This window comes from Rhinolophus sinicus, chromosome 5 (genome assembly GCF_057876585.1).
Source record: "Rhinolophus sinicus isolate RSI-liver-muscle chromosome 5, RSI-T2T, whole genome shotgun sequence".
Classification (NCBI taxonomy): domain Eukaryota; kingdom Metazoa; phylum Chordata; class Mammalia; order Chiroptera; family Rhinolophidae; genus Rhinolophus; species Rhinolophus sinicus.
Window position 1 is genome coordinate 15,366,594 of NC_142505.1, and position 14,935 is coordinate 15,381,528.

Genomic DNA, 14,935 nt, shown 5'->3' on the forward strand with positions numbered 1-14,935 from the left:
AAGAGCATCAGAAAAGAATTAGCTATTGGATTATTGAATTTTGAACATTAAAAAAAAAAAAAAAAAAAAAAGAAATTGCCAAAATAAAGTTAAGGCAATTCTAGAAATAGAAGCAAAATATCAAAGATGGAAAATAGAATTTAAATCATAAAACCAATCTAGGTGATTAAAAAGTATAGTGTATAGTATAACCATTGGAAAGACAGAACAGGGTAAAGATGGGGAAGGAATTAAAGAAATAAAATATTTTAAGATTGAAAGGGCCCATGATCTGCCTGTCTATCACAATGAACAGACAAGGAAACTTCCCCCAAGGCATGTTAATACGACATATCAAAACAGGAGGAACTAATTAAAAAAATGCAAAGCCTTCATTGATAAAAGACAGGTCAATTACAAAAGATCAGAAATAAAAAGTTCTTGGCTGCAGTACTGGAATGTACAACACAATGCGAGAAAAAGAATTTCTGTCCTAGAAACCTCTACCCAGACCAACTATTCCAATTTAAGGCCAAAATGAATAGAAAGACAATCAATTTACCTTCTAAGGATCTTTCTTCTTAGAAAACTTTTGGAGTGTATACTTTAGTAACATGTAGAAATAAAACCAAGAAATGGGAAAATAGGATGCAGGAAACAAAGGCTTGATAATAGACATTGTAGGACAGCTCTTGAACAACATGTGCTTGGAAGCCTAAAGAACAACTATTTCTAGATTAGAGAGGGAGCAAAGTGAGCTTCGAAAGGAAATTCTCTGAGAAAGATAAAATGTTCTGATGGATTGTCTGATGCGATTGATTAAACAGAAAATGGGAGCTTTCTGGAAGAATTTGTAATAAGTAAATTTGTTTGGTAGTAATCAAACATAATCATATTTCACTAATTAGAATTGACTATTTGAGAATGTATTTCAGTGAGGTCAGTTATTTATAGCCATGAACATAAACTCTGAATATTGTTTTATCCAGAGTGTATGAAATAACTATTACATTTGCTGTAGAGGAGAAATGGTGGGGAGAAGCATATTTTCTGGCTAAAGCCTAACCCTCTATAGTAATAAGCCAATAAATAATATCTGAATAGGTAAATCCACAAATAGCAATGTAAACATAGTATTTAAAAATATTAGTGTAAATCCCTGAGCAGATAGCTAACAGAGTTAAATATGTTAACTTCAGGCCAATGGGACTCAGGTATAAAAAACTAGAGTAATTAGACTGGTATCTTTTTTCACTTTCAGCTATTTAGAACAATTTAATTTTTAAAACACTTGATTTTTTAAAATAAAATATAAGATAAATAAAAAGAAACAAAACTCATACTTTTGCTACTTAGTTTTTTATTTATTACTATTTATTATTATTATTATTATTATTATTATTTTGCCATAGTCACGTGTGAAACTAGTTTCACTTTTGCATTAGGATTTTGTCAGAAATATCTGAAATATTTTTGCACTTATATTAAAGCTGCCATTTATCGTTTCAAACACAAAGGCAAATGCTCATTACAGGAACAGTCGACCTATTTTTGATGAGCTTCATGCCAGTAGCAAGGGGATAGGCACTGACCATACATAAATATTAGCATCCTTCCCAGGGAGCAGCCTCAGAATGAAATTCACTGGGGGTGACAAGACACGCCACTGGTAATATAACATGGAGAAAATGAGGCAGAGCGGTTTTTATATGACCGGCTGAAGAGTTGAGATTGATCACTAGCAAATCAACATCATCTGAGAATGTTGAGTATCAATTTCAAAACCTCTCTGCCTCTCTTGAATGTCCTCCAGTCCTCTTAGAGAGCCATGCTAAATTTCAAAAGTATAACAGAAATCAAAGTCTGTTCTTTTATTTTTCTAAACTCTCAAAGCTAAGGCTACCCTTTATTTATGTTTTCCTCCCTGAAGATCTGTCTCTCTCACACATGACATATCCTTGAAATAGCCTCTCTTTCAAGGGATTATCTGCCATTAACCTGATATTAGGCTTTCGCCTACTTTGTGACTGACAACAGGCCAACTATTTTGGAAGGCAATGATGCTAACATCTATGTTAAATGTTAACACACAGAGTTCTGGGAGGAGGGCAGTTCCATGAAGCATACAATTTGTAAAACCAACATTTTGTCTGATGCTTCTCTTTACAAGGGCACGCTTAGCCCTTACCTCTCCCTGAGTTTTTACTTGTAAGACAATGATAGAATCGTTGGCAAAAAGAAATTCAATCTATTTTGTAATAACAAAAAGAGACTTTTTATGCAATCAGCGTTTCTCAGAAATTTCAATATTAATAGTCCTGATAGGAGAGAGGAAATGCGGGCCCTCAGAGAAGCTTTTTGAGTCTAGCCTGACACAAGCTTCTAATATCCCCAAATGTCCTTGAATTCATTTTGTCTTTTAATATCATGGACATCTAATTGCATTCCATGCACCATTAATGTGTTCATTTTTTAACTTTAAAATAATTTACATTATTCACCAGTAAAATTATATATCCAACTTTCTCTTAATATTTTCTAGAAAACTTGGTAATTCATTAAAAGTGTCCTGTTAACACGATGACAGGGAAGTCTCTCAGCAGTCAGGAAATGATTAAAAAACGCTGACATTTAAATGAAAATGAATGATCTTGTCTGTTTTTTTTTTTTTTTTTTAACACAACAAATTACTGGAGCTGATAATATGGGAAAAATGACTTATTTTGTTTCATAGGGTTTTTTCCAGCAGACATACTGTTATCACTATGTTTGTGTTGTCTAGTATTCATTCATGGGCTGCATATGCGTAAGGGTGCCTGGGAGTGTGGGATGTAGATTCCCAACCAATGGGAAAATCAACTGGAAAGATTTCTGTAGAAGAGTGGGCTTAGACCAACAATCCTGGACTAAGTAGGAAAAAAACAGAACATGCATGGATTTGCTATTAGGAAAAAACAATCTTTCCCAGGATAGGAAGTATGACAGAATAAAATAAAAATAATTATACTTGCATGTATAATTTTAAATTTTGATAAACATCTCTATTTCTTTAAATAAGAATTAAAGTGCTATACATTCTCCTTGTCTAATGGATATATTCAGGAAATAGAATGAAAAAGCTTTAAAAGAAGACATGTTTTGAAAGATGAAAAGTGAGGTTAAGGCAGGAGGTCCCTCCATGTGCTCTGGATCAACACAGTTGCAGGGAAAAAAGTGCTGACATTTGAAAGCTGTAGAGATCTCAGTCCTGGAAAATCAGACACTTGGGTCACACAGGCAATGAAATTTAACACCCAGATCTCAACAGGTAGACAGGCTGAAGCTATGACTAACTATTTCAACTTTTGTGTGTAGCCCAGGAACTGGATGGAGCTGAATGCCATTCAGGAAAAAAAGAAAAAAAAAAAGAAAAAAAGAAAAAAAGGAAGCTATACAAAGATGAGAGAGAAAAAAAAGGCAGGGCAAATGAAAGTTCAAAAGATAGCAAACACCATCTCCAGATGATCTAAGTTCTAACTGGAAGAATTGAAAATGCTTTGAAATCAAATGGCTCGTTAGAGAAAAGTTAGCCAAATAGCCAAAGAGGCCCTCTCCCCAAGAAAAAAAAATTTGGTCAGTACTGTTCCTTATACCAAATGGAAGTCTTTCCTATTGATTATAAATTCAGTGGAAGAAAGTGACTTAGGCTGAAATTCTGGACCAGAACATATGCGGTTTAGCTTCCTAAGAACTCATGTCATGCTAGCCTGTTCATAGTTAGCATACAATCTTTGATTTCTCTCCATCCCAGTCCAAATTATGCATCCTATTTGAGACCCATATTGGGTCCCCATCTTGTAATTTTATTGAGGTATTGGGACTAAAATCCTTTCATTGTTTTTGGTTTGTTTCTTGATATATATATTTTTTGTGTCTATTTTTCCCCTATAAATGCTATTTTAGTGCTCATAACTCTGCTCTTTAGCAGATGTGATAATAAATATATAAATATATGAAATCATCATGTTATATACCTCAGACTTACACAATATGTCAATTATATGTTGATAAAGCTTGGAAAATAAATATGTATATATACACATTTATATGTAAATGTATATCCTGCTGTTTGTCAGTTACCACACAAACATTTTTCCATGTTTTCTTTCCATATTTATTTGTAAGTACTATTATAAACATAACATTCTAATATGTGAAATGTTTATACCAAAATTTACTTAAACATTCCCAGTTGTCAAGCTATCTCTAATTTGTCGCTAATGTAAATAGTACTATGATAAACAAGTACAGAAATGTTCAAATTTCATATTATTTCCATATTATATATTACCAGAAATAGAGTGAAACAAAAAAATACAAACGGTTTTATAGTTCTTAGGGCTTATTGTCAGTTACCTGTGAAAAACTTGTACTAACTTATACTGCATTTCGTGAGTGTGCCTAATTCACCACACCCTCTAGATCTCAAGGTTCTTTTTCTTGTGAACTTATGAATATTGAGGTAATGTTATTGTAAATCCCATTAGAAAGTAAATCAAGCGATTCTACACAACGGAATACTCTTTCTACTCCAACTTAAGAGAAGATACCGTCTTTCTTAAACTAGTGACATCTAATTCCTACTATTCAGTGAAGTTTCCAAGACCAGCCTTGCCATTTCCGAGAGCCCTCTCCCATCTGTGAAGTGCTTTGGCGTGTTCTCTCTGCTTCTCTCCATTGGCACTTTTGGGCTATTCTTTTATGTGTGTGTGTATATATATATATATATATATATATAATTTTAGTTTCAGGTGCACAAAACAATGTAATAGACATTTATCATTTATATCCCTCACACAGTGACAACCCCCCTCCCCCCATCCACTACCTCTCGGCTATTCTTTTCAAGCAAATTTATCATGGCTCCCAATAAGACATTTAGTTCCTAAAGAACAAATCCATACATTGCTTTCATTTCTCACAACTCTTAACGTGGCACCTTGAGGCACAGAGTAAGTGCACAGTAAACTTTGTTAGTGGATGGTAAAGAACTTGAACTAGCGCAAGTTAGACACCCCATGGAAGGCCTTTCTTCCCAGAATCTCGGATGGCATGACTCCAGTTGTTTTGACAAAAGACTTATAGGTGCCACTCTGTTACTGAATCTTTCTGGGCCCTGTGATGGGATGAACTGATCATTCTTCTCCTCTCAGTTTCTCCCTTATCTGCCCAAGAAAAATGATTTAAGAATTAGAGTGCATCTTTGGGGGATGGTACCTTCTGTCAGAATAGAGCCTTTTTCAACCAGCATGCAGTGCGGTGGAGGCTTTTTGTAATCAAGACTGGCTGAGAACTCAGAAATAAAATGAATGCTCTTTTTAGGATAATAGCTAAGGTTATTATCATGAAAGAGAAGGGTGAAAGTCATGTTAATATCCTATTAAACCCTGGGACATTAGGAAGAAAATTAAATTAGGGCTTGTTGTGGTGAGATGTATTTAGTTAATACATGAGAAATGGTCCACCGTCTATGTTAACATACAGATATAAGAGGAGGTTGTCAATGCACGCTCTGCCCACTTTTTCTTCTATCACATTGCCCTGTTGCAACCAAAGGGCACTAGAGACCATGGCCGCCGTCTGGTGAGCCAAATATGAATGAGCAGAGGAAAGGTCCACTGATGTTTAGCTGAAGTCTGAGTCAGCCAAAGCTTGGACTAAAGGCTGAAAGTTCATGAGCAGGGGAGGGAGGCCGGGGAAGAAGGGTACCAGATAGACGGAGCTTAAAGAAGTGCCGGACAGAGGGCTGAGTTGGAGAAGTTTAAGGAAATGAAGGACATCTTTTGGCATTATCCTTTGAAGGCCTAAGTGAGCAAGAGTCTACAAAGGAAAGAGATAGCTAGGCAAACTCCTGGTTGCCAACTTGATCCTATTTTGGGAGAATGACTTGCATAACTGAGTCACAGAGCTGTTTAAATCTCTGCCTGAGTTGCGTGGATGGTCAGTCCCAGGATGATAGGTGAGAAACTGTCCTCTGAACAGGGCCAACACATGTTTCTGATGGCTTTGCCATCCTCTTTAAATGGAGGTGATAAGAACTACAGGTAGCAGGAAGTTCCTTAAGTCTGAGAAAACCTAAAGGCAGTTTCACTGGTCTTTCCCTTAACTTTAACCAAGGATTACAAAGAAGAAAAACTCTGTTGGCGCTGAAAGCATGGACTGCCATCATAGGTTATCATGTTCTTTTTTCTGTCTCTTTCACAATTAATACTTAACTGTTTTCATTGTAAAGAAACTCAGAGTACAGAATATTCAGAACAAATTTGAAAATGTTTCTCATCACCATACTTCAATCACTCTCCTAACTTTGGGGTCAACATTGAAATGTTGGTTTGCATAATTTCAGTATTGGCCATATATATGCCAGCATCAATATAAATATTAATGAATTTATTAGATCATATTAGCGGAGTATCCCCTAGTAGAAATAGTATAAATTTGTTCATTAGATTACATTTATTGGGTTATAGTTCTCTTCTATGTCTGAGTATGTGGATAATTGCATTTTGCCTTTCCATTGAACTTAAACTGGCAATGTGACAAGTTATGATCAATGCATTTTGAATAACAGTGACATGTCACTTGTGGGATGAAGCATTTAATTGCCAGGGCTTGACTGTCCTGAGTTCTCTTCTTTTGTTATGTATTCATAGAACCTTGTATTAATATGGAGCAGCCATAAGATCAAAGCAACTTGGACAGTTGAGCAAACACTTGAAAGGGAACTTACCTGGAGGGTCACCTGGGTCTGCAGATGATTGTGTGTGAGCAGGCACGTATGTGTGTGTGTGTGTGTGTGTGTGTGTGTGTGTTCGCGCGCACATGTGTGCTGCCATAATAGAAACATTAGCTTGACAGGAGGTGGTGAGTGAAAACACTGATATTAGAAGCTGAAAAGATGTCAAACCATGATGTGCCATGACAAAAGATATAGTAAAACTTTGAGCTGAAATAAGATACACCTGATAAGCCTGCAGCTCTAGGAGAAATTAAACTGAATGATTCTGATGTTTAGCTAGAATAGACAACGTTTCAGAATTCTATAATGTTTATATGTAATGAACAAAATATTGGTATTGCTTAATATATACTTGCTTTCTAATAACACCAATAGCTCTCAGGTTGCACTATAGAAATTTGGTTGGCAGTGTTGTTGAATGACCCTACCAAATCCTGACTTTGTGTACATACTCCTGTGTAGTTCCCTCCCACGTTGCCTGGGGCTTGTCCATGTGACTTTCTTTGGCTGACAAGCATTGATGAGCATCAACCAACTAGAGGCGTGATAAATGCTTGCACATGAGGGCTTGTCCTTGTGGAATGCTCCTTTTTGGAGCTCTGTTGACATACCGATAAGTCCATGTAAGACTCCTGAATGATTGACAGTTGTGTGGAAAAAGGCCCTGGAGGAGGAGAGCCGATGTTGGATGGTGCAACCCCAGCTAAGCCAGATGCCTTTGGGACCCCAATGAGGAGAACCAACAACTGAGTTCAGTCAACCAACTACAGAAATGTGAAAAAAATAATATGTCATTGTTTTGAGCCCTACATTTTGAGGTGGTTTCCCAATAGATAACTAAAACAGGAACTGAATGTATTTATTAGCATTTCTTTTATTCCATAGATTAAATCCTACATACAGATTAAATATTCATGTGGGTTTTATTTTTATTAAAAAACTAATTGTCAGATATATTCAGTGTGACTAAAACTTGTATTGAAAAAAATATATATAGTGATTTTAATATAAATAAATTTTCTTTCTCAAAAATTTTAAGAATATAGACAAGCATAAATAAGGGGAAGGGAGTGGTAGAAGAGGGTAAAGGGATTCAAATATATGATGATGGAAAGAGAACGCTCTCTAGATGGTGAACACATAATACAATATACAGATGATGTATTATAGAATTGTATACTTGAAACCTATATAATTTCACTAACCAACATCACCCCAATACATTTAATAAAAATTTAGAAAATAATAATAAACATTATTTATTTACATTATATTAATTCTCAAATCACGGGAAATAAATAACTCCTTTGTTTGATTAGTTGTCCCCATAGTAAATCCAGAAAAAATACGATATTCTATAATTATAGTCAGCTACTAATTAACTCACCAAATCCTCTTTTCATCTTGATCTTGGATTTAATTATAAAATTTTTATAGTACTGGGCTACAGCATAAATATCTTAATCTATAGCACTAATTGGATTTGTGTGTTCAGTATTGTTGTAAAAGCAAAAATGACAATTTTGTGTGCTTGCAAATTAAAAAGACTCTGTAGATAGATAGATAGATAGATAGATAGATAGATAGATAGATAGATAGACAAATATAAATATAGATCTATAGATATATAGCTATACTGATCCCAAATTTGTGGACTCCATTTTTTCAGAAAAGGAAGATATATATCTCCACTGCTTGATGCTACGTTTTCTGAGTTAAAACACTGCTCTTCTGCAGAAAATATTACCTATATCCATCACCTTCCTGATGAAACAGTTTATTTGTTCAAAATCTCTCACTCTTTGCAGTTCTTGAAAACAATGATTCTTTACAGAAAAAATAAAATAGGTCATGCTCATGAATAATCCAATTAATTCAGAAATAAAATATTTTCCTTTCTTTTCTGCTTAGTTTAACTAGGACTTAATGATTGCATCTAGAGACAAATTAGGAGCGAAGATGCAGAAAGAGGCTCAGCACTTTCAGAGGCATGGGACAACGAGCCAGCTTGTATTTGTATGCTCTGAAAGGGAAACGGTGACCCTCCTACTGGTGTGACCAGCACTGCAGCCATGGTGAGCTGCACAGTACTGCTCACATCAGACAAAGCCTTCGGTCCAAACTCAGCTCCACTCCTCACTACTGTGCTCCTGGAGCTAGTTACTGAGGCCCAATTTCCGATTCAGTCTTTTCACATCTTGGGTTTTTACAGGGACTAATTCAAATAATGTGTAAGAAACACTTAGCAAAGTGTGGCACATAGCACATGCTCTGTAAATGTTAACTGTAGTATTTTTAGCCCTTATAAATGCCCTTCTGACCCCAGCCTACCTCTCAATCCTCACCTCGCACCGTTTTTCACCTTGCTTCCAATGCTGGCCATATTCCTCTTCTGTCAGTTCTTCCAATAAACTGTAACCTTTTTTTAAATTGAAAGCTTTACATATGATTCTCCCCCTGAAATCCTTGAAAGAAGAAATCCATTGACAGAGGGGCAAAAGGGGAGGCCAACTCTGTGGTACAACTCACACTTCAGAGTCTCCATGGGACAAGGCTGGGACCACAGCCTTGCTCAGTTCCTTTCTCCGTCTTTGCTTTTTTTCACTTCCCCCTTCCTGACAGACTCTTTCAGTACATCATATGCATGGAATCCCTGTCTCAAGTTCTACTGCTGAGGAACCCAACTGAAGACACACTTATATCTAAATACAGTGTGGAAATACAGGAAAGTACAAAGAGCAAAGTGATCTATCAATTTTGCCTAGATGGGAATACAGATTTCCTCAGAAGACGAGTTGCAGGAGCTTTCTGGGATGAAGAAAGCGTATTTTCCATGGAGGCCTTGAGCATAGAAAAAGATGCATCCCGTAAAGGATCATCTTAAAAGATTATCAGCATCATTTTTAACAAGCCTCAGAAACCCAGTTGTACCTGAGGTTGTGAGTACTTGGAATTGCTCTATCTCTCAGGTGCTAGGTTGTCATTTCATATAATGAGACAATCTGTACTTTCCAGGACCTTACACAGTGAGACTCTATAAATTCTGCATCAGGCAGAGTGTGGAAGCATCTCTTAATGGCCCCAGCAACTACCATTTTAGTGTCTGGAATCTGTCAATATGAGATAATGTTGACAAACTGCACCGCTTTCTGCCAGCAATAGAACTAGAGAGCAAATAGAGTTTAAAGGCAGCAACTAACTTTTTGTTACATGCAAGGCCAGAGGCCAGGGAACTGGATGAATGAGGAGGGCTTAGTGGCCTGTTTCTAGAAATGGACTGTGGGGTCCCACATGGCCGACACTCTTGAATCGGTGTCATCTTTGTAAATCTGAATTAATGGACTCAGCTCTCTTCCTTGAGCAGGTGGCATCACCCTCTTTGGCAGGCTGGCATGCCTGGAGTAGAGGCTGGAGCCATCTGGACTGCTGTCAGGAAATCACATTGATGCTGAGTTTGGACTACAGGGCAATTAGCAGGGCTCCCCACAGCAGCTTTGTATATGCTGGAGCCCTCCTCATCAGTACGTTCCTCAGGCCTGACGTGGCAATAGCCACTTGGCTACAATAATACTGAAGGGATGCGATTAACCAGGCCATCTGGTACGTTGGTAAAAATAACAACAAGATGGTTTCTGCATAGGTAACTGCCCCAATCAGAAGGAAAAAAAGTGCCCGATGAAGCATCTAGTTGAATGTATTTCCAGATTTATACATTTTTAACAATAGGGGGCGTTAGGTCTCTATGTTGTCGTGCGGTTTTTATTTTGTCTGCTAAATCTCTGATCCTTTTCCTGGTTTCCTCTGGTAGTTTTAGAAGTGAAATTTGCACGTGGGTGCTGTTACCAGTACCTTTTATAGTCCTTCAGTAAGTTAAATAAAGGCAACTCTGGCTGAAAAAAATCACAAGAGATTTCATGGATATTACAGTTCCCATAATACCATGAGAGAGAGAGCATGCAGGATCCCAGTTTATCTTTCAATAAAGATCCTGAAAGAGGCTATAACAAGGAAAGAAAATGTCTTTTCTTCCTTTGAAGCATTTCACAGTTACTTCCCAATTTCATTCCTTTCTGAAACCAAGAAAATCTCTCACATTCAGCATGACAATGGGAAGAGGGAATTTTTCTGAAAGCTGATGTAACCCAACTATTCAGTGTGGCTCCTCTCAGAGATGTTTATCCAGAGGGATTTCCTGCTCTTTCTCTTCCAAGTACAACATCTGTAGCACCAAATATTCCAAATTATATTACTCTTATCTCTACACTGGGCAAGAGAAAAATAATTCAAGGCAATGGAAACATTATCACTGGATAAGAAATGCAGAGTGGAATATTACACTATTAAGTCCTAGAGACATCTTAACTATTCCTTGAATGTTGAATTCAGAAAATCCCTAGGAAACATGCAAGAAAGCATAAGAGGCCTATCTTGAAGAAAATTCTATATATATATTAGGGATCCCTTATTTTAACATGTTAACAGCTCATGTGAAATATGGCTTTGGGACAAGATATATGACATGCAAAAACATAGTTGCCCACCTCTTTTACACTATTATGTAAATGACTGATAGTGTTCTTAAAAATAAAAAATTGAATACCACGGAATCAAGCTCTAATAATATCCCCCATTAAGGGAGAAAGCATTAATTTACTGAGTACCCATTTCAAAATAGTTCAGTGAAAGTCTTTTGTAAAAGATAGTTTTGCCACAAGACTACTTAGTGACCAAAAGGAAAAAAATAAGCTCTTCTTAGAATGTATTTGGTTTTTCTTGCCCACCTCGTCTTCACAATCAAACCCCAATCCTTTCATCCTAGTTTTTAGCTGGAGGGAAACGGACCCCAGAGGTGGCAGGATAAATCGGAGCAGCTTTCTGATACTCAGAGGATCAGAGCAGCCCGACTGCTCGCTCACCAACTGGAATGCTGAAGAGGAGGTGATCCGTGAAGCTCTTCTCCTTGGAATGACTTACCTAGAGCTTTAGCCGTTCAAGTGGAGTGCTTCAACCCACTGCCAGCAACAACCCTTGACCTGTCACTCCCCACACAGTTTTTCTTCTCTCTGGATCCTTGTAGTCAAGTGTTTTTACTTAATATTATAGGTAATTTTCTCTCAGGGGACTCACTCCGTGCCCTGGTTATGATTAAAATGTTTAGCTCAGTAATTTTTCTATCATCGTCTCAGGCAGTTTACAGTGGCTGACTTGTGTTTTATATAGAGTATAAATGTTGTATATTTGCTATGAGGCCAACAAATCACATTGTAATTTAGAATGTTTACACACAGCAATCCAGAATAATAAACAATAATTTCCTGTCGTGTGAACAAGAAGTAAAGTCATTATAAAAAGTCTTATCTAACAAAGAGGAGAGGCTTCTGGAATGTCAAAGATTTTTCTCTGAGTATCCTCTCTGAAGCAAGCCATAGTCAGACATGCCATGCACAAGAATATGCAGTTTGCTTTTGAAGAGCCCATTTTGGTCATTTTTCTCTAAATATGTTTTCATGCTATTTTTATCATAACGGAGTGCGTTTTCAGGAACGGTTCTTAGTCAACCGGGGAGCAGTTCCATTCCCGTCTCTGTTAATGGAGGATCTTGCCATCAGCTTGTAAACAGCCAAGCATGTGGTGATTTGTGTAGGGCAGGGTAAGCGGTCCTCAGCTGCATCCCTTCCCGGCCTTTGAGAGGGGCTAGTTAAAAGGATCTGCCATTGTTTTTGTCATTTGCAAGGTTCTCTTTATTGGAAAATAGAGAGCTGATAGGATTTGTGTTGGGGGTGATTCTTTCTTCTTGAGAGGATGATAGCATGCCCAAAATTATGGAAGCATAAAAGCTGCAGGTTTTCTATAATGGGCACTGCTCAGTATTATTAATAACTGCGCACAAGGCACTTTTATGTTGGCAAGTGGCTTCAATCATTTTTAGCACGCAGTAGCTGCAGAGGTTCAGTGAGCCCTTCAATCTCTTGACACGATTGGGTCCCAATAACATGTAAGAGTTTTAAGGCTGGGAGGAAATTCCCAAGGCTCACTCAAGAAATATTATTAAATTATTAATTCTAGAAGTAATTTAGACACACACATACACACACATGAACAAACACACAGCATGCATCAGTTTCTGTCAGTAGGAATATGCCAGGGAGATACACAGAGCCCCCACATTCTCTCATTTAATCCTTACGAATACCCTGGGAGAAAAAGGCAATGATTATGTCCTTCTCACAGATGAGGAAAACAACGTATAGAGAATTCAAAGAAACTATCACCAAGCTAATGAATGGCAGAGCCTGGACTCAAATCCAGGTGTCTGATTTCAAACCTCACATTCTAATACTAGATCTACCTGATAAGGGACCTGTATAATAGGCAAGAGGAGGCTTTGTGCCCTCCCACACATGCCCTCCCCACTATGAGCTTGACCCAGAAACCCAGAGTCTATACTAGGGGTGGAAGCAGATACAGCCTCGGGCAAACGTTAGCTACAGATGAGGACCAGTGTCTCCTCTTCAGTTTCCTTCCCCTCATTTCTATGATTCTCAGCCAGGCAGATGCTATGCATTCCAGAAATGTCAAAATCAAAATAAGAGAAAGAAATCAATAAAGAGAGAAATCAATAAATTGGGAAACCAAAAGAAGAGACACTGAGTGTTTAATTCAAGAACTGAACTAGTTTTGGGAAACACCAATAAACAGACAAATCTTTGACAATGTTGAAGAAGAAAAAAAATGATTAGAAGAGAGAAATGAGATATAAAGATGGATTCAGAGAGGGATTAAGTAGCTAATTAGGTACAAAACTATGTATAACTCACTAATGCATTTTAAAAATCTCACTGAAATAGTTGATATCTGGGCTAATACAAATTCAATCAAAACAGAACAGAAGAGTCAGAGAGCCTTGAAAGATAAAACACACGTGAAAGAAAGAGGGAAAAGGTTTCAAAGAATTAAGAGTTCAAAAGGCATTAGGATGGCACTACTTTACTGGCAAATTTTACTAAGTCTTTAAAATACAATACATTCTTAATGTTTGTGGTTTTTTGACTGTATGTGTGGGTGTGTTTACACCAGTTTCACCAGTATTGTTGCAAATGACAAGATTACCTTCTTTTTATGGCTAATATTCCATTTGTGTGTGTGTGTTTCACATTTTCTTTATCCATTCGTCTGTTGATGGACATTTAGGTTGTTTCCATGTCTTGGCTTTTGTAAACAAACAAACAAACAAACAAACAAACAAACACAAAAGCTATAATAAATATGGAGATGCAGACATTATTTCAAGGTGGTTATTTAATTTCCTTCAGGCAAATACCCAGAAATGGAATTGCTGGGTCATAAGGTAGTCCTATTTTTAATCTTTTGAAGAACCTCCATACTGTATTGTCACGTCCCGCGTGACAAGAGTTGTGGGGAGCGAGGAAGGCTCCCACACGAATAGAGTTTAAGCAGACCAAGGGACCCCCGTCTCAAGGACTGGAAGCCCCGAATCTGGCCTCACACCAGTTTTTATTAGTTAGGTGGGGAAGTAAAGGAGATAAAGCTTGTCAATCTCAAGATCTGTGAATCCCATACATCATAATAGGAAACCGATTAGTGTTAATCACCCTTGCCTGCAGGCAGCTGGACCATAAGTCTCAACTTCCCCAAGGGACAAAACCTATATGCATATGAACAGATGGAGAGCACCTTATTGAATCACTTCCCTTGCAGGTTTGGGGAAGGAATGCAGCCACAAAGGCTGAGGCTTTCCTTAGCCTGAGGAAGGTGGGGGGCTGTGCCCACCTCTGTGAACCCCGTGGGTTCTCCTGTTAGTCCCCACTCGACTGCACCTGGCTTGAGTTGTTCCTTCCGTGAGGAATCTTACTCGTCATTGACTGTCCAGCCATCTTTCTGGGACCAAACAGGGAGGCATAAGGTGCAAACACAAAGTTTTAGCAAAGTTCCTGAAAGGATCTGTCTTACAGACTCTCCTTTCTTTGTGGGCAGGTACAAGGAAACAAACAGTTCGGCTGCTGCACAGCGACACTGTTTTCCATGGTGACTACACCAGTTTACATTCTTGTGTTAGGGTTTCCTTTTCTCATATCCTCACCAACACTCATTGTTTCTGGTCTTTTTCATAATAGCCATTCTAACAGGTATGAGGTGGTATCTCATTCTGGTTTGACT